Source organism: Anser brachyrhynchus (assembly GCF_964034855.1).
Source record: "Anser brachyrhynchus genome assembly, chromosome: W".
NCBI lineage: Eukaryota > Metazoa > Chordata > Aves > Anseriformes > Anatidae > Anser > Anser brachyrhynchus.
Genome location: NC_137704.1, coordinates 16078119 through 16097336, shown reverse-complemented (window position 1 = coordinate 16097336; position 19218 = coordinate 16078119). Strand labels below are relative to the sequence as shown.

Here is a 19218-nt window from a genome sequence, read left to right as displayed (position 1 = left end):
TAGCAATTGCTATGCTTGTGCCTCGGGATGACCGATTGCCCAGATAGTGCCCTGCCCATTGGGGTGGACCGAGGATTCCCAGGGGATGCGATGTATGATTGCATTGTACCAAGAAAAGACTGCCTGGGGAAATGAGGCCTGTAAATCTCTCTCTTTGCTGTTCCCTTCCTTGCATGATAGCAATATCAAGGCTCCCCCTGTATTCTCCACAGCTATAGGTAACCATACAGCTTGCCTCTCACGGCAGGGTGTGAGTGCTACCCAGCATCTGGGAGAATTTGCCTTGTGCACGAGGACCTTGAATGCTACCAAGGACTTGATGGGAAAATATTCAAGACTTGAGGTCCCCAGGGCAGATCTCTGGTGGTACTGTGGAGGGAAGATCTTATGGTCCATCCTGCCATGTAACTGGGGAGGCACTTGTGCACTTGTTCAATTAGCTATACCCTTCACCCTGGCATTTGAAAGAGAAACATCACAAATACCCAGAAGAAGAAAAAGAAGCTTAGGAGTATCATTTGATGATAGAGCGTACATTGATTCTATTGGGGTGCCTAGAGGAGTTCCCGATGAACAGGAAGCCAGGAATCAAATTGCTGCAGGGTTTGAGTCACTGTTCTGGTGGGTAACAATCAATAAGAATGTGGATTGGATTAACTATATTTATTATAATCAGCAGAGATTCATAAATTATGCAAGGGATGCGATAAGAGGAATCGCTGAACAACTAGATGCCACCAGCAAAATGGCTTAGGAAAACAGAATAGCATTAGATATGATTCTTGCGGAGAAAGGAGGTGTGTGCGTGATGCTGGGCAATCGTTGTTGTACTTTTATCCCTAACAATACTGCCCCAGATGGCACAGTAACTAGAGCATTGCTAGGGCTTACCACCCTTGCCAATGAATTGGCAGAAAACTCAGGAACAGACACTTCCATCACAGGATGGTTGGAATCTTGGTTTGGTAAATGGAAAGGAATGGTAGTGTCCATATTTACATCCTTGATTGTAGTAGCAGGAGTTTTGACAGCCATTGGTTGTTGCATTATCCCCTGTGTAAGGGGACTTGTCCAGCGGTTAATTGAAACTGCACTTTCGAAACAAATGACCATGGATCCACCACCCTACTCAGATAAGATGATGATATTAGAGGAAATGGAAAGCAAAGAAAGTGAAGAAGAGGAAGACATCTACCAAATTACACCTTAGAGAAAAATTTTGCAAAAATCAACAAATTATAAAAAGAGAAAAGGGGGGAATTGTGGGAATGGAAATGTTGTTTTTGCAGTGTTACATTGTATAGAAGGAAGGAATGTGGTATTGAGATATGCTTACAGTGATAAGAAAGCTTAACAGAAAACCTTGTAAAATGCAGACAGCCGGGCTCCTTAGAGCAATTAGGTGAAAATCACGGTGTCAAGTCAAATCAGGTAAGTGAGGATACATTACCACTTCAAACAGTAAAAAAGTCAAAAGAAATTTGAAATTTAACAGGCCAGCAACTGAAGGCCATGTATTGTCTGTGAAGTATCGGATAGGTTGTGAACCTGGATTACCCAGTCAATGGGGAAACAGGGGAGGGTACCGGTCGTCGAGAAAGAAAGTATATAACCTGTACTATGTGACTAGAAGGTGCGGTCCTACTTGTGGGACGCCCGCCATTGCAATCGCGAATAAATTACTACTTCTCTGAGATCCTTGCCTGAGCCTAAGTTATTGGCTACAGAGTGTTTCTCACACCTAGTACCTGGGAAGCTGTTCCTACAGAAGACTTGTTGGAAGCTGAAATCGAAGAGAAAAAAATCTCATAGTGGACTCTGAGTGGGATAAAAGCTTGCAATTGTAAACTAACCTTTTATTTTCACAGGTAACTAATGAGTGTGACTTGTGATTGAGAGAAAGGACAGACCTATAGTGAATTGAAGTGCTCCCAAGGGGGGTTTGTTATGGTAGTAGTGTACATCTTATTCTTTGTATTGATAATTATTTGGAAACCTAAGGGTTAAAAATAATGACAGGGAAAAATCAATTATTAATTTTGCTTTTAGTGATTGTAGGCCTCAGAGAAAGCCTTGGTCAATTGGCAACTTGGAAAAGGCATGACCAGATAATTGTAAGAAGGGATACCCCGTAAAAATATGGGTGAATGTGACAGAGGGTTATGCACCACAATCTATCATGTTTGATGCTTGTGAGGTGTTAGCTTGTGGAGATTTAAATGCCCAACGACAATTGAGCAGAGGGAAAAAATAACTGGGAGAGACCCAACAGCCAGATTGAGAATAGCTGTATGGAAACGATCCTCTATTTCCATCAGAGAAAAGGAGAAACTCAAGGAGAAAACAGGAGAGAAAACAGGAGGCAGAGAGAACAAATAACTGGTAGAGACCCAACAGCCAGATTGAGAATAGCTGTATGGAAACGATCCTCTATTTCCATCAGAGAAAGGGAGAAACTCAAGGAGAAAACAGGAGAGAAAACAGGAGGCCCTCTTTGAAATGCGGCAGTTCAAACATTTGAGATTGAAACAGGGTATGGGGATGTGAATGCCTGGATAGAATGGGTCAAATCTACTGTCCAGAGTCTCAACCATAGCAATTGCTATGTTTGTGCCTCGGGATGACCGATTGCCCAGATAGTGCCCTGCCCATTGGGGTGGACCGAGGATTCCCAGGGGATGCGATGTATGATTGCATTGTACCAAGAAAAGACTGCCTGGGGAAATGAGGCCTGTAAATCTCTCTCTTTGCTATTCCCTTCCTTGCATGATAGCAATATCAGGGCTCCCCCTGTATTCTCCACAGCTATAGGTAACCATACAGCTTGCCTCTCACGGCAGGGTGTGAGTGCTACCCGGCATCTGGGAGAATTTGCCTTGTGCACGAGGACCTTGAATGCTACCAAGGACTTGATGGGAAAATATTCAAGACTTGAGATCCCCAGGGCAGATCTCTGGTGGTACTGTGGAGGGAAGATCTTATGGTCCATCCTGCCATGTAACTGGGGAGGCACTTGTGCACTTGTTCAATTAGCTATACCCTTCACCCTGGCATTTGAAAGAGAAACATCACAAATACCCAGAAGAAGAAAAAGAAGCTTAGGAGTATCATTTGATGATAGAGCGTACATTGATTCTATTGGGGTGCCTAGAGGAGTTCCCAATGAACAGGAAGCCAGGAATCAAATTGCTGCAGGGTTTGAGTCACTGTTCTGGTGGGTAACAATCAATAAGAATGTGGATTGGATTAATTATATCTATTATAATCAGCAGAGATTCATAAACTATACAAGAGATGCGATAAGAGGAATCGCTGAACAACTAGATGCCACCAGCAAAATGGCTTAGGAAAACAGAATAGCATTAGATATGATTCTTGCGGAGAAAGGTGGTATGTGCGTGATGCTGGGCAATCGTTGTTGTACTTTTATCCCTAACAATACTGCCCCGGATGGCACAGTAACTAGAGCATTGCTAGGGCTTACCACCCTTGCCAATGAATTGGCAGAAAACTCAGGAACAGACACTTCCATCACAGGATGGTTGGAATCTTGGTTTGGTAAATGGAAAGGAATGGTAGTGTCCATATTTACATCCTTGATTGTAGTAGCAGGAGTTTTGACAGCCATTGGTTGTTGCATTATCCCCTGTGTAAGGGGACTTGTCCAGCGGTTAATTGAAACTGCACTTTCGAAACAAATGACCATGGATCCACCACCCTACTCAGATAAGATGATGATATTAGAGGAAATGGAAAGCAAAGAAAGTGAAGAAGAGGAAGACATCTACCAAATTACACCTTAGAGAAAAATTTTGCAAAAATCAACAAATTATAAAAAGAGAAAAGGGGGGAATTGTGGGAATGGAAATGTTGTTTTTGCAGTGTTACATTGTATAGAAGGAAGGAATGTGGTATTGAGATATGCTTACAGTGATAAGAAAGCTTAACAGAAAACCTTGTAAAATGCAGACAGCCGGGCTCCTTAGAGCAATTAGGTGAAAATCACGGTGTCAAGTCAAATCAGGTAAGTGAGGATACATTACCACTTCAAACAGTAAAAAAGTCAAAAGAAATTTGAAATTTAACAGGCCAGCAACTGAAGGCCATGTATTGTCTGTGAAGTATCGGATAGGTTGTGAACCTGGATTACCCAGTCAATGGGGAAACAGGGGAGGGTCCCGGTCGTCGAGAAAGAAAGTATATAACCTGTACTATGTGACTAGAAGGTGCGGTCCTACTTGTGGGACGCCCGCCATTGCAATCGCGAATAAATTACTACTTCTCTGAGATCCTTGCCTGAGCCTAAGTTATTGGCTACAGAGTGTTTCTCACACCTAGTACCTGGGAAGCTGTTCCTACAGAAGACTTGTTGGAAGCTGAAATCGAAGAGAAAAAAATCTCATAGTGGACTCTGAGTGGGATAAAAGCTTGCAATTGTAAACTAACCTTTTATTTTCACAGGTAACTAATGAGTGTGACTTGTGATTGAGAGAAAGGACAGACCTATAGTGAATTGAAGTGCTCCCAAGGGGGGTTTGTTATGGTAGTAGTGTACATCTTATTCTTTGTATTGATAATTATTTGGAAACCTAAGGGTTAAAAATAATGACAGGGAAAAATCAATTATTAATTTTGCTTTTAGTGATTGTAGGCCTCAGAGAAAGCCTTGGTCAATTGGCAACTTGGAAAAGGCATGACCAGATAATTGTAAGAAGGGATACCCCGTAAAAATATGGGTGAATGTGACAGAGGGTTATGCACCACAATCTATCATGTTTGATGCTTGTGAGGTGTTAGCTTGTGGAGATTTAAATGCCCAACGACAATTGAGCAGAGGGAAAAAATAACTGGGAGAGACCCAACAGCCAGATTGAGAATAGCTGTATGGAAACGATCCTCTATTTCCATCAGAGAAAAGGAGAAACTCAAGGAGAAAACAGGAGAGAAAACAGGAGGCAGAGAGAACAAATAACTGGTAGAGACCCAACAGCCAGATTGAGAATAGCTGTATGGAAACGATCCTCTATTTCCATCAGAGAAAGGGAGAAACTCAAGGAGAAAACAGGAGAGAAAACAGGAGGCCCTCTTTGAAATGCGGCAGTTCAAACATTTGAGATTGAAACAGGGTATGGGGATGTGAATGCCTGGATAGAATGGGTCAAATCTACTGTCCAGAGTCTCAACCATAGCAATTGCTATGTTTGTGCCTCGGGATGACCGATTGCCCAGATAGTGCCCTGCCCATTGGGGTGGACCGAGGATTCCCAGGGGATGCGATGTATGATTGCATTGTACCAAGAAAAGACTGCCTGGGGAAATGAGGCCTGTAAATCTCTCTCTTTGCTGTTCCCTTCCTTGCATGATAGCAATATCAAGGCTCCCCCTGTATTCTCCACAGCTATAGGTAACCATACAGCTTGCCTCTCACGGCAGGGTGTGAGTGCTACCCAGCATCTGGGAGAATTTGCCTTGTGCACGAGGACCTTGAATGCTACCAAGGACTTGATGGGAAAATATTCAAGACTTGAGATCCCCAGGGCAGATCTCTGGTGGTACTGTGGAGGGAAGATCTTATGGTCCATCCTGCCATGTAACTGGGGAGGCACTTGTGCACTTGTTCAATTAGCTATACCCTTCACCCTGGCATTTGAAAGAGAAACATCACAAATACCCAGAAGAAGAAAAAGAAGCTTAGGAGTATCATTTGATGATAGAGCGTACATTGATTCTATTGGGGTGCCTAGAGGAGTTCCCGATGAACAGGAAGCCAGGAATCAAATTGCTGCAGGGTTTGAGTCACTGTTCTGGTGGGTAACAATCAATAAGAATGTGGATTGGATTAATTATATCTATTATAATCAGCAGAGATTCATAAACTATACAAGAGATGCGATAAGAGGAATCGCTGAACAACTAGATGCCACCAGCAAAATGGCTTAGGAAAACAGAATAGCATTAGATATGATTCTTGCGGAGAAAGGTGGTATGTGCGTGATGCTGGGCAATCGTTGTTGTACTTTTATCCCTAACAATACTGCCCCGGATGGCACAGTAACTAGAGCATTGCTAGGGCTTACCACCCTTGCCAATGAATTGGCAGAAAACTCAGGAACAGACACTTCCATCACAGGATGGTTGGAATCTTGGTTTGGTAAATGGAAAGGAATGGTAGTGTCCATATTTACATCCTTGATTGTAGTAGCAGGAGTTTTGACAGCCATTGGTTGTTGCATTATCCCCTGTGTAAGGGGACTTGTCCAGCGGTTAATTGAAACTGCACTTTCGAAACAAATGACCATGGATCCACCACCCTACTCAGATAAGATGATGATATTAGAGGAAATGGAAAGCAAAGAAAGTGAAGAAGAGGAAGACATCTACCAAATTACACCTTAGAGAAAAATTTTGCAAAAATCAACAAATTATAAAAAGAGAAAAGGGGGGAATTGTGGGAATGGAAATGTTGTTTTTGCAGTGTTACATTGTATAGAAGGAAGGAATGTGGTATTGAGATATGCTTACAGTGATAAGAAAGCTTAACAGAAAACCTTGTAAAATGCAGACAGCCGGGCTCCTTAGAGCAATTAGGTGAAAATCACGGTGTCAAGTCAAATCAGGTAAGTGAGGATACATTACCACTTCAAACAGTAAAAAAGTCAAAAGAAATTTGAAATTTAACAGGCCAGCAACTGAAGGCCATGTATTGTCTGTGAAGTATCGGATAGGTTGTGAACCTGGATTACCCAGTCAATGGGGAAACAGGGGAGGGTCCCGGTCGTCGAGAAAGAAAGTATATAACCTGTACTATGTGACTAGAAGGTGCGGTCCTACTTGTGGGACGCCCGCCATTGCAATCGCGAATAAATTACTACTTCTCTGAGATCCTTGCCTGAGCCTAAGTTATTGGCTACAGAGTGTTTCTCACACCTAGTACCTGGGAAGCTGTTCCTACAGAAGACTTGTTGGAAGCTGAAATCGAAGAGAAAAAAATCTCATAGTGGACTCTGAGTGGGATAAAAGCTTGCAATTGTAAACTAACCTTTTATTTTCACAGGTAACTAATGAGTGTGACTTGTGATTGAGAGAAAGGACAGACCTATAGTGAATTGAAGTGCTCCCAAGGGGGGTTTGTTATGGTAGTAGTGTACATCTTATTCTTTGTATTGATAATTATTTGGAAACCTAAGGGTTAAAAATAATGACAGGGAAAAATCAATTATTAATTTTGCTTTTAGTGATTGTAGGCCTCAGAGAAAGCCTTGGTCAATTGGCAACTTGGAAAAGGCATGACCAGATAATTGTAAGAAGGGATACCCCGTAAAAATATGGGTGAATGTGACAGAGGGTTATGCACCACAATCTATCATGTTTGATGCTTGTGAGGTGTTAGCTTGTGGAGATTTAAATGCCCAACGACAATTGAGCAGAGGGAAAAAATAACTGGGAGAGACCCAACAGCCAGATTGAGAATAGCTGTATGGAAACGATCCTCTATTTCCATCAGAGAAAAGGAGAAACTCAAGGAGAAAACAGGAGAGAAAACAGGAGGCAGAGAGAACAAATAACTGGTAGAGACCCAACAGCCAGATTGAGAATAGCTGTATGGAAACGATCCTCTATTTCCATCAGAGAAAGGGAGAAACTCAAGGAGAAAACAGGAGAGAAAACAGGAGGCCCTCTTTGAAATGCGGCAGTTCAAACATTTGAGATTGAAACAGGGTATGGGGATGTGAATGCCTGGATAGAATGGGTCAAATCTACTGTCCAGAGTCTCAACCATAGCAATTGCTATGTTTGTGCCTCGGGATGACCGATTGCCCAGATAGTGCCCTGCCCATTGGGGTGGACCGAGGATTCCCAGGGAATGCGATGTATGATTGCATTGTACCAAGAAAAGACTGCCTGGGGAAATGAGGCCTGTAAATCTCTCTCTTTGCTGTTCCCTTCCTTGCATGATAGCAATATCAAGGCTCCCCCTGTATTCTCCACAGCTATAGGTAACCATACAGCTTGCCTCTCACGGCAGGGTGTGAGTGCTACCCAGCATCTGGGAGAATTTGCCTTGTGCACGAGGACCTTGAATGCTACCAAGGACTTGATGGGAAAATATTCAAGACTTGAGATCCCCAGGGCAGATCTCTGGTGGTACTGTGGAGGGAAGATCTTATGGTCCATCCTGCCATGTAACTGGGGAGGCACTTGTGCACTTGTTCAATTAGCTATACCCTTCACCCTGGCATTTGAAAGAGAAACATCACAAATACCCAGAAGAAGAAAAAGAAGCTTAGGAGTATCATTTGATGATAGAGCGTACATTGATTCTATTGGGGTGCCTAGAGGAGTTCCCGATGAACAGGAAGCCAGGAATCAAATTGCTGCAGGGTTTGAGTCACTGTTCTGGTGGGTAACAATCAATAAGAATGTGGATTGGATTAATTATATCTATTATAATCAGCAGAGATTCATAAACTATACAAGAGATGCGATAAGAGGAATCGCTGAACAACTAGATGCCACCAGCAAAATGGCTTAGGAAAACAGAATAGCATTAGATATGATTCTTGCGGAGAAAGGTGGTATGTGCGTGATGCTGGGCAATCGTTGTTGTACTTTTATCCCTAACAATACTGCCCCGGATGGCACAGTAACTAGAGCATTGCTAGGGCTTACCACCCTTGCCAATGAATTGGCAGAAAACTCAGGAACAGACACTTCCATCACAGGATGGTTGGAATCTTGGTTTGGTAAATGGAAAGGAATGGTAGTGTCCATATTTACATCCTTGATTGTAGTAGCAGGAGTTTTGACAGCCATTGGTTGTTGCATTATCCCCTGTGTAAGGGGACTTGTCCAGCGGTTAATTGAAACTGCACTTTCGAAACAAATGACCATGGATCCACCACCCTACTCAGATAAGATGATGATATTAGAGGAAATGGAAAGCAAAGAAAGTGAAGAAGAGGAAGACATCTACCAAATTACACCTTAGAGAAAAATTTTGCAAAAATCAACAAATTATAAAAAGAGAAAAGGGGGGAATTGTGGGAATGGAAATGTTGTTTTTGCAGTGTTACATTGTATAGAAGGAAGGAATGTGGTATTGAGATATGCTTACAGTGATAAGAAAGCTTAACAGAAAACCTTGTAAAATGCAGACAGCCGGGCTCCTTAGAGCAATTAGGTGAAAATCACGGTGTCAAGTCAAATCAGGTAAGTGAGGATACATTACCACTTCAAACAGTAAAAAAGTCAAAAGAAATTTGAAATTTAACAGGCCAGCAACTGAAGGCCATGTATTGTCTGTGAAGTATCGGATAGGTTGTGAACCTGGATTACCCAGTCAATGGGGAAACAGGGGAGGGTCCCGGTCGTCGAGAAAGAAAGTATATAACCTGTACTATGTGACTAGAAGGTGCGGTCCTACTTGTGGGACGCCCGCCATTGCAATCGCGAATAAATTACTACTTCTCTGAGATCCTTGCCTGAGCCTAAGTTATTGGCTACAGAGTGTTTCTCACACCTAGTACCTGGGAAGCTGTTCCTACAGAAGACTTGTTGGAAGCTGAAATCGAAGAGAAAAAAATCTCATAGTGGACTCTGAGTGGGATAAAAGCTTGCAATTGTAAACTAACCTTTTATTTTCACAGGTAACTAATGAGTGTGACTTGTGATTGAGAGAAAGGACAGACCTATAGTGAATTGAAGTGCTCCCAAGGGGGGTTTGTTATGGTAGTAGTGTACATCTTATTCTTTGTATTGATAATTATTTGGAAACCTAAGGGTTAAAAATAATGACAGGGAAAAATCAATTATTAATTTTGCTTTTAGTGATTGTAGGCCTCAGAGAAAGCCTTGGTCAATTGGCAACTTGGAAAAGGCATGACCAGATAATTGTAAGAAGGGATACCCCGTAAAAATATGGGTGAATGTGACAGAGGGTTATGCACCACAATCTATCATGTTTGATGCTTGTGAGGTGTTAGCTTGTGGAGATTTAAATGCCCAACGACAATTGAGCAGAGGGAAAAAATAACTGGGAGAGACCCAACAGCCAGATTGAGAATAGCTGTATGGAAACGATCCTCTATTTCCATCAGAGAAAAGGAGAAACTCAAGGAGAAAACAGGAGAGAAAACAGGAGGCAGAGAGAACAAATAACTGGTAGAGACCCAACAGCCAGATTGAGAATAGCTGTATGGAAACGATCCTCTATTTCCATCAGAGAAAGGGAGAAACTCAAGGAGAAAACAGGAGAGAAAACAGGAGGCCCTCTTTGAAATGCGGCAGTTCAAACATTTGAGATTGAAACAGGGTATGGGGATGTGAATGCCTGGATAGAATGGGTCAAATCTACTGTCCAGAGTCTCAACCATAGCAATTGCTATGTTTGTGCCTCGGGATGACCGATTGCCCAGATAGTGCCCTGCCCATTGGGGTGGACCGAGGATTCCCAGGGAATGCGATGTATGATTGCATTGTACCAAGAAAAGACTGCCTGGGGAAATGAGGCCTGTAAATCTCTCTCTTTGCTGTTCCCTTCCTTGCATGATAGCAATATCAGGGCTCCCCCTGTATTCTCCACAGCTATAGGTAACCATACAGCTTGCCTCTCACGGCAGGGTGTGAGTGCTACCCAGCATCTGGGAGAATTTGCCTTGTGCACGAGGACCTTGAATGCTACCAAGGACTTGATGGGAAAATATTCAAGACTTGAGATCCCCAGGGCAGATCTCTGGTGGTACTGTGGAGGGAAGATCTTATGGTCCATCCTGCCATGTAACTGGGGAGGCACTTGTGCACTTGTTCAATTAGCTATACCCTTCACCCTGGCATTTGAAAGAGAAACATCACAAATACCCAGAAGAAGAAAAAGAAGCTTAGGAGTATCATTTGATGATAGAGCGTACATTGATTCTATTGGGGTGCCTAGAGGAGTTCCCGATGAACAGGAAGCCAGGAATCAAATTGCTGCAGGGTTTGAGTCACTGTTCTGGTGGGTAACAATCAATAAGAATGTGGATTGGATTAATTATATCTATTATAATCAGCAGAGATTCATAAATTATGCAAGGGATGCGATAAGAGGAATCGCTGAACAACTAGATGCCACCAGCAAAATGGCTTAGGAAAACAGAATAGCATTAGATATGATGCTTGCGGAGAAAGGAGGTGTGTGTGTGTGATACTGAGCAACCATTGTTGCACTTTTATACCCAACAATACTGCCCCGGATGGCATAGTAACTAGAGCATTGCAAGGGTTTACCACCCTTGCCAGTGAATTGGCAGAAAAATTAGGCATATTCACATCCTTGATCATAGTAGCAGGAGTTTTGACAGCCGTTGGTTGTTGCATTATCCCCTGTGTAAGAAGACTAGTACAGTGGTTAATTGAAACTGCACTACTGAAACAAATGACCACGAAGCCACCACCTTACTCATATAAAGTGATGATATTAGAGGAGATGGAAAGCAAATAAGGTGAAGAAGAGGAAGATATCTACCAAATTACACCTTAGAGAAAAGTTTTGCAAAAATCAACAATTTATAAAAAAAGAAAAGGGGGGAATTGTGGGAATAAAAATGTTGTTTTTGCAGAGTTAAATTGTTTAAAGGTAAGGAATGGGGTATTGAGATATGCTTGCAGTGATAAGAAAGCTTAGCAGGCGACCTTGTAAAATGCAGACAACCAGACTCCTTAGAACAATTAGGTGAAAATCACGGTGTTAAGTCAAGTCAGATAAGTGAAGAAACATTACCACTTCAAACAGTAACAAAGTCAAAAGAAATTTGAAATTTAACAGGCCAGCAACTGAAGGCCATGCATTGTCTGTGAAGCATCAGATAGATTGTGAACCTGGATTACCCACTCAGTGGGGAAACGGGGGAGGGTCCTGTCATCAAAAAGTATATGAACTGTGTTTTGGAACCAGTAGGTGAGCTCCTGCTTGTGGGACGCCCGCCATTGCAATCGCAAATAAATTACTACTTCACTGAGATCCTCGCCTGAGCCTAAGTTATTGGCTACGGAGTGTTTCTCAAAATATGTGCAACTATCCCACCCCTCTTCTGATCCTTTTTCCCATTTCACTTTTGCTCTGGGCATTCATTCTTCCAGTGTCCAAATTTCTTACATAAAGCACATTGATATTTGCCTAGACGGGGTCCAGATCCCTGCTGAGTTCTCCCTCCCTTTCCTTCCGCAATTATAGCCAGCAATTTCTTTTGTCCTTGTTGATACCCTTCCTCCCTATTGCTAAATACTCTCCAAGCTTCATCTAATAATAGCTTCAAGTTCCTGCTCCCTGTAGGGCACAGTTTCTGGAGCTTACGCCTGATGTCCCCTGTAGATTGCCCCAAGAACAGAGAGACTAACTGTTTTATTCCTACTTCAGATCCTGGATCTAATGGGGTGTTCCGGTGCATCACATCTCTTAGCCTATCCAGGAATTCAGATGGAGATTCAGAAGGGCCTTGTTTTACGGCATATAATGCCGACCAATTTATAGTTTTGGGGATGGCTCTCTCCATCCCCTTTGAAATCCATTCCTGGTATGCCTGCAACCTTTCCATTTCTGCTGCCCTGTTTGGGTTCCATTTTGGGTCTTGAAGGGGGAAATGCTCCTTAACATCTCCTCCAGAAATTTTGTAATGATCCTCCGCTAGTTCTCCTGCGTTTTTCAGGACTAGCTGTTTCTCTGTCTCTGTCATATATTCCAAGAGCAGATGGATATCTTTCCAATCGGGATTATGCTATTTTATGATAAACTGAAAGTGCTTCGTAACACTCATCGGGTCATTTCGATAATCTTTCACTACTCTCTTCCACTCCCCTAGGTCAGTAGTAGTAAAGGGGCTCCTGATAAGCACTGTTTCTCCCTCCGGGCCCGCAGCTTCCCTAAAGGGAGCCTGTATTACCATAGAGGGGGCTTTCTTTCTGGTGCGGGAGGACACAGGGCTACCAGGAAGGGTGGCTACCTTGTCTGAACCCACAAAGCTATCGGGAAGGGTGGTTACTCTGTCTGAATCCACATCGCCCTGTTCTTGAGGTCGATGGGGAGGAGGAGAAGTGGTCTCCCTTCTGGTACGGGAGATTACTGGACTATCAGAAGGAGTAATTACCCGGTCCGAGTCTACATTCTGGGGTCGAGGGGGGGGGGGGGTTGAACAAATCAATAGAATCCTCTTCTGAGGGTTGGTGTACCTTTTCCCCCCAGTGCATCTCTGTCCGATGCTACACGACGAGCAGCACCGTTTCAATCTACCTTTGTGTTCCCTATTATTCTTGCGCTCAAGCACAAGTACCATAGGGTCTTGCGGTGGGACCATTCCACAGTCCTTCTGCCACTCTAGATGGTTTCGGAGGGTGAAGAACATGTCTGCATAAGACACCTCATCCCATTTCCCTTCCCTCCTTAAAAACAACATTAATTGTAGGAGAGTATTATAATCCAGTGTCCCATTAAGAGGCCACTTAGCTTCATCCTCTAGCTTATGTAGGGGCCACCATTGATTACAGTACTTGATGAGAGTACTTTTGCTCTCAGTGCCCCCAGTCCCAACAATATCTCTCCAATGAACAAGCACGCAGCCTAGGGGGCTCTTTCCCAAAAGATTGCCCTGATTATTTCCCATTTTATTACCCCTTTGATCACACCCTTATTGCAAATGTCACACGACCACACAATCTCACAGCACAGTCTCACAGCTACTCAGAGGCCTCTCAATCACACCACAAAAACACAGAATACAGAGCAGATATCAATACTGTTGTTAGCGTAGCAACCACATAACCACCAAGTGATTATATGAAGGTGCTTTATTCAGCGCTGGAAGCCGGGGCAGGTGCCCAAATCTGGCTTCAAGTCCCGTTACTTCCCAGCCGTTATTTATACATACAACATTGCGTCAGGTATACATATTCATTACAGGTTGCAACATCAGCCTCGCTTTTCATTCTAATTAGCTCCCCTCCCCTTTGCACATGCGTGGCGCACTCTGGTGGTCGTCCAGGTGGTCGTCCAGATGAAGTAAGGAGTCTTCCTCTTCGCTAAACTTTTCACCTTTCTATTCGACGCATGCTCTCTCCGCTCCTCGGTTCTGCTTCAACTCACTTCATCATTTCCAGGCCCTTATCCAAGGTCAGGTTGTACCTATTCCCTCCCGGGGTTCCCCTCCAACGATTCTTTTGATTGTTCAATGTACTCCCTAAGTTTCCAGTATACATAGATTACTTGATAATGTAAGTACATTTAATAATATTTAATTATACCGTATGATCCATCACCTGAGAAACATTAATGGAACATCCATTCGATTCTCCCCAACACTAACATTTCCCCCCTTTGAAAATACTTCACTCATACCAAGAGCAAGTATTTTCATTACTATTAAAACATAATTATATACATCCTGTTTACCGGTAACATGCATATTCGGGTTCGGTTCAGGAGACATGATTTCATAGGGACTTACTGACATCCCACTTCTTGGCTTTATTCTAATTCTTAGCAAGGCTATTGGTAAGGCCTGTGGCCACTGTATTTTAGCTTCCTGACAGATTTTGCTTAATTGTCCTTTTAAAGTTTGGTTCATCCTCTCTACCTGACCACTAGATTGAGGCCTCCATGGGGTATGTAAGTTCCAGGTAATTCCCACTAACCTACTAACCTCCTTAACCACATTGGCAATGAAATGTGGTCCCCTGTCTGAAGAAATACCCAACGGTACACCAAATCTAGGGATTATTTCCCGTAGTAACCATTTTACCGTTTCCTTTGCTTGGTTGGTGCGACAGGGAAGGGCCTCTGGCCATCCTGAAAAAGTATCAACCCCTACCAATAGGTATTTATACCGAGATGACACCTCGTTTCAAATAGGTCACCATTGCTTCTGCACCCCAGTGACATTCATTATGTTTTATTTGTAAGATTTCTCGCATTACTATAGGAGGCACTATAAGTTGTCCTGTCGCAGTCACATACCATCCGTCAGGATTCTTCTGGGCCTTCATCAAATTTGCAAGTCTCTCGTCTTCTGCTGAATACTTTGGGTCTTTAGGTAATTTAAAACAAGAGAGGCCTACCTTCGATGGAATTAGAGCCATTACTTTCCATACTTCGCGCGCAACCTTCCGGGCCGTCAAATCTGCCAGTCTGTTACCTTCTGCAATCTCTGACGCCCCTCCTTGATGGGCTTTACAATGCATTATGGCCACCTGTTGGGGTTTCTGTACAGCTGTTATTAATTTCAATATTTCTTCCTGATATTTTATATTAGTCCCTTGTGAGGATAGCATTCCCCTTTCTTTCCATAATGCCCCATGTACATGAACTACCCCGAATGCATATTTTGAATCTGTCCAAATATTCACGTTCTTACCCTCGCTTAGTTCCAGGGCTCGTGTCAGGGCAACTATTTCTGCTCGTTGGGCTGAAGTCCCCGGAGGTAGGGAATTTGCCTCGATCACTACCTTTGATGTTGTTACCGCGTATCCTGCAAAACGAGTCCCATTTTCCACAAAGCTGCTTCCATCCGTGAAAAGTTCCCAATCTGGTCTCTCCAGAGGCTGATCTTTTAAGTCTGTTCTGCTGGCATAGGTATGTTCGATGATCTCCACGCAATCATGACTGAGGTCTCCTTCCTCCGCAGTTGTTCCTAGAAACACTGCTGGGTTCAATAGGTTAGTAGTTCTTAAGATTACATCATCTTGCTCAGTTAGTATAGCTTGATATTTCATCATTCGGCTGGGCGATAGCCAATGGCCCCCCTTTTGCTCCAATACCGTAGTCACCATATGTGGCACGAACACTCACTTTGCTTCCCTAATGTGAGCTTCCTGGCTTCCTGTATTAAAAGGACTGTGGCTGCCACGGCCCTTAAACACGAGGGCCATCCAGCGCTTACCGCATCCAATTGTTTAGAAAAATACCCCACAGGTCTTTTCCAGCTGCCAAGTCGCTGGGTCAGTACTCCTAATGCCAATCGTTGTCTCTCATGCACAAACAGCTGGAAGTCCTTTGATAAGTCCGGCAAGCCCAAGGCAGGCGCCTTTATCAGGGCTTCTTTTAATTTCTTAAAGGCCTCTTGTTGTGGCTTTCCCCAGGTAAATGTACAGGCCTTTTGGGTTTCATAGAGGGGCTTTGCTATGAGTCCATAGTCCATTACCCACAGTCTGCACCACCCGGCCATACCTAGGAAAGCCCGTAGTTCATGCAAATTTCGCGGCTCGGGGATTTCACAAATAGCTTGTATTCGGTTAACTCCCAATTTTCTTTGTCCTTGAGAAATTTCACATCCCAAATAAATTACTGTTGTGCACGCGATTTGTGCCTTTTGTTTAGAAACCTTGTACCCATTTAGTCCCAATTGATTCAAAATATCAATAGTTACCTGAATACATTCTGACTCTCCTTCGGTAGCTATTAATATATCGTCCACATATTGTAACAGCAGGTATCGATCCTTTGGTACCTGAATTTGTCCTTGGTTAATCCAATCTTCTATTTCTTTAGCTAGTTGACTGCCGAAGAGGGTCGGGCTATTCTTGAATCCTTGAGGCAATCTTGTCCAGGTCAGTTGCATCTTTCGTCCGTTCCGTGGACTTTCCCATTCAAAAGCAAAGAGTTTTCTACTATCCTTGTCAATGGGTATGCAGAAGAAGGCATCTTTTAAATCAATTACCGTAAACCACTTATATTTCTCTTTTACAGATGTTAACAATGTATAAGGATTAGCCACCACTGGGTGAATATCTTTTGTTATTTCGTTTATTGCCCTAAGGTCCTGCACTAGCCTGTATTCCCCATTAGGTTTCTTTACTGGGAAAATTGGGGTATTATATTCAGATTTGCATTCCTCCAGAATGTGGTAGCTAAGAAATTTATCTATAATCTTTACTATTCCTAGCCTAGCTTCTAGCTTCAATGGGTACTGTTTAATCCGTACCGGTCGTGCCCCTTCCTTAAGTTCAATTTTTACTGGCTGGGCTACTTTTGATTTTCCAGGCACATCCGTTTCCCAAATTGCAGGCATTACTGCATTTTCTACCTCTTTTGGGATATGAGGAACAGCCTTCTCTTTAATCATTAATATTTGTCCCACTTTTGATTCCGGGATTCTCATAATCAATTCTCCATCTTCAAACATTATGGTAGCGTTTAGTTTAGTTAGCAAATCCCATCCCAAAAGAGGAATAGGGCATTCTGGTACATATAAAAATTCATGCGTAATTTCTTTACCTCCAAACCGTAAATCAAGGGGTTGTAAGAACGGCCGTATTTCCTCCTTCCCGGTGGCACCTACAATAGTAGTTTTCCTTTCCCCTATTTTACCACTTAATCTATTAAGCACTGAATATGTGGCCCCTGTATCAATTAAAAATTTTACTTCCTTATTTCCTATTTGAATTTTTACCAAGGGCTCTTTAGTTTCTGCTACCGGATCTCCTAGTCAGCTACTGTACTCCCCCAGAACCATCGCCCTAGCTGCTTCTTGGTTTCGGAACGGATTTCCCCCACCAACGATCAGCTGTCCACGGAGAGGGCACTCGTTTTTCCAATAACCCTCCTCCTTACAATGGGCACATTGGTTAAGACCCAGCCGGTTTCCCCCTGAGCTCGGGTAGCCTCTCCTTGTTCCTCTACCCCGACCGTTAATATTTCCTCTTCCCCTGCCCCTTAATCCTGCATGTTCTCTCCCTAGAATTACTGCTAATAAGTTCTGTTGTTGCCTTTTTGTCGTTTCTTTTTCTCTGTTATTATACACTTTCCAGGCTATTTCCAACAGCCTATCCAAATTTCTCAAATCTGCACCTTCCAACTTTTGCAATTTCTTCCTAATATCCTCTTGGGCTTGTCCCAGGAAAATGAGTGCTAATTGAGCTTTAGCTTGCTCAGTCTCTATGTCTAAATCTGTATATTTCTTAGCAGTTTCTTTCAATCTCTCTAAAAAGGTGGAAGGTGATTCCGCTTTTTCTTGCCTGACATTATACAATTTTGACCAATTTATGGTCCGGGGCATGGCATTCTGTACCCCGACTTGTACCCAATCTTGATATCTCTTCAGCCTCCTTATTCCATCCCCTGTGTTATAATCCCATTGGGGATCCTCGGTGGGGAAGTTTTGATCTAGATTTCCAAGCACTAATCCATTTCGTATATCTTCTCGGGCTCTCTCTCTGGCTGCCCGCAATACCATGTCTTTTTCTGTCGAGTCCATCAAAGTATCCAGGATCACCTGGAGATCATCCCAATCGGGATTTTGGGTTTTAATTATCATTTTCATTACCCTAGCTACTTTATCTGGGTTTTCCCTGTAGGTGCCGGCTGCTTGTTTCCATATCATTAAATCCCCAGCTGAAAAAGGCACCTTAACATATACCGGTCCTTCTGTCCCCACTCCTTGCCTGAGGGGAGCGATTATTTTCCCTCCCTCTTCATTTATAGTTTCTCCTGCCCTTCGCTGTTGCCGGGTCCTATGTGACACAGGGGAGGCTAAAGTCGGGGATTCTCCATCACTACTGCTATCTTCCTTTTCTCTTTTCCCTCCCTGTCCTGGCTCTTCCGGCGGAGCCGACGGCGCAACTTCCAAATCAATATTTCCATTATTCATTTCCCATAATACTTATTATTCTCTATTGCCTGATGCTGTATACAGCGTCCCTCCTTAGTACATGCACAACAACGTTCCTCAGTTGAAACCTCAAGCACCATTATTCCACAAGCATGCTGCCATTCAGGCTTTCGGCGCAAATAAAAGAATAATTCCACATACGGCAGTTCATCATATTTTCCTTCCCGCTTACAGAATAGCATCAATTGTAAAATTGTATTATATTGCAATGTTCCATTCTCAGGCCAAGTTTCTTGGTCCTCTAGTTTATACTGTGGCCACCAAATATTACAATAATCAATCAGCTTTCCTTTCCGCATTTCTTGACCAAAACCTCCCTCTTTCCAGTGTGCTAGCAAACACCCCAGCGGGGATGTCCGCGGGATAGGTACATCTTTTCCCAGAATTCCTTTGATCTTTTTCATTTTGAGCTTATGATACAAACCCAAAAGCTGCCAGAGCAGCAGCACACTTTCCCAGAAGCTGCCGGAGCAGCAGCACACTCTCCCAAAAGCTGCCGGAGCAGCAGCGTGCTCTCCCAGAAGCTGCCGGAGCAGCAGCACGCTTTCCCAAAAGCTGCCGGAGCAGCAGCGTGCTCTCCCAAAGC

General features: G+C 43.3%; 2 protein-coding genes and 1 long non-coding RNA gene across 3 annotated transcripts in view; 2 read left to right on the top strand and 1 right to left on the bottom strand.

Moving 5' to 3' along the window:
• The window catches only part of LOC308184723 (uncharacterized protein), a 324716-nt gene that overhangs the window by 40192 nt on the left and 265306 nt on the right, over positions 1-19218 (top strand). The window lies entirely within an intron of this gene.
• Positions 1-19218, top strand: part of LOC308184748 (uncharacterized protein) — a 435815-nt gene that overhangs the window by 295872 nt on the left and 120725 nt on the right. The window lies entirely within an intron of this gene.
• LOC308184910 overlaps positions 14929-19218 on the bottom strand; it is a 127300-nt gene continuing 123010 nt past the window's right edge. Inside the window, exon 3 of the long non-coding RNA XR_013943029.1 lies at positions 14929-19208. This is a non-coding gene — a long non-coding RNA (uncharacterized lncRNA). The remainder of the gene's footprint in view (positions 19209-19218) is intronic.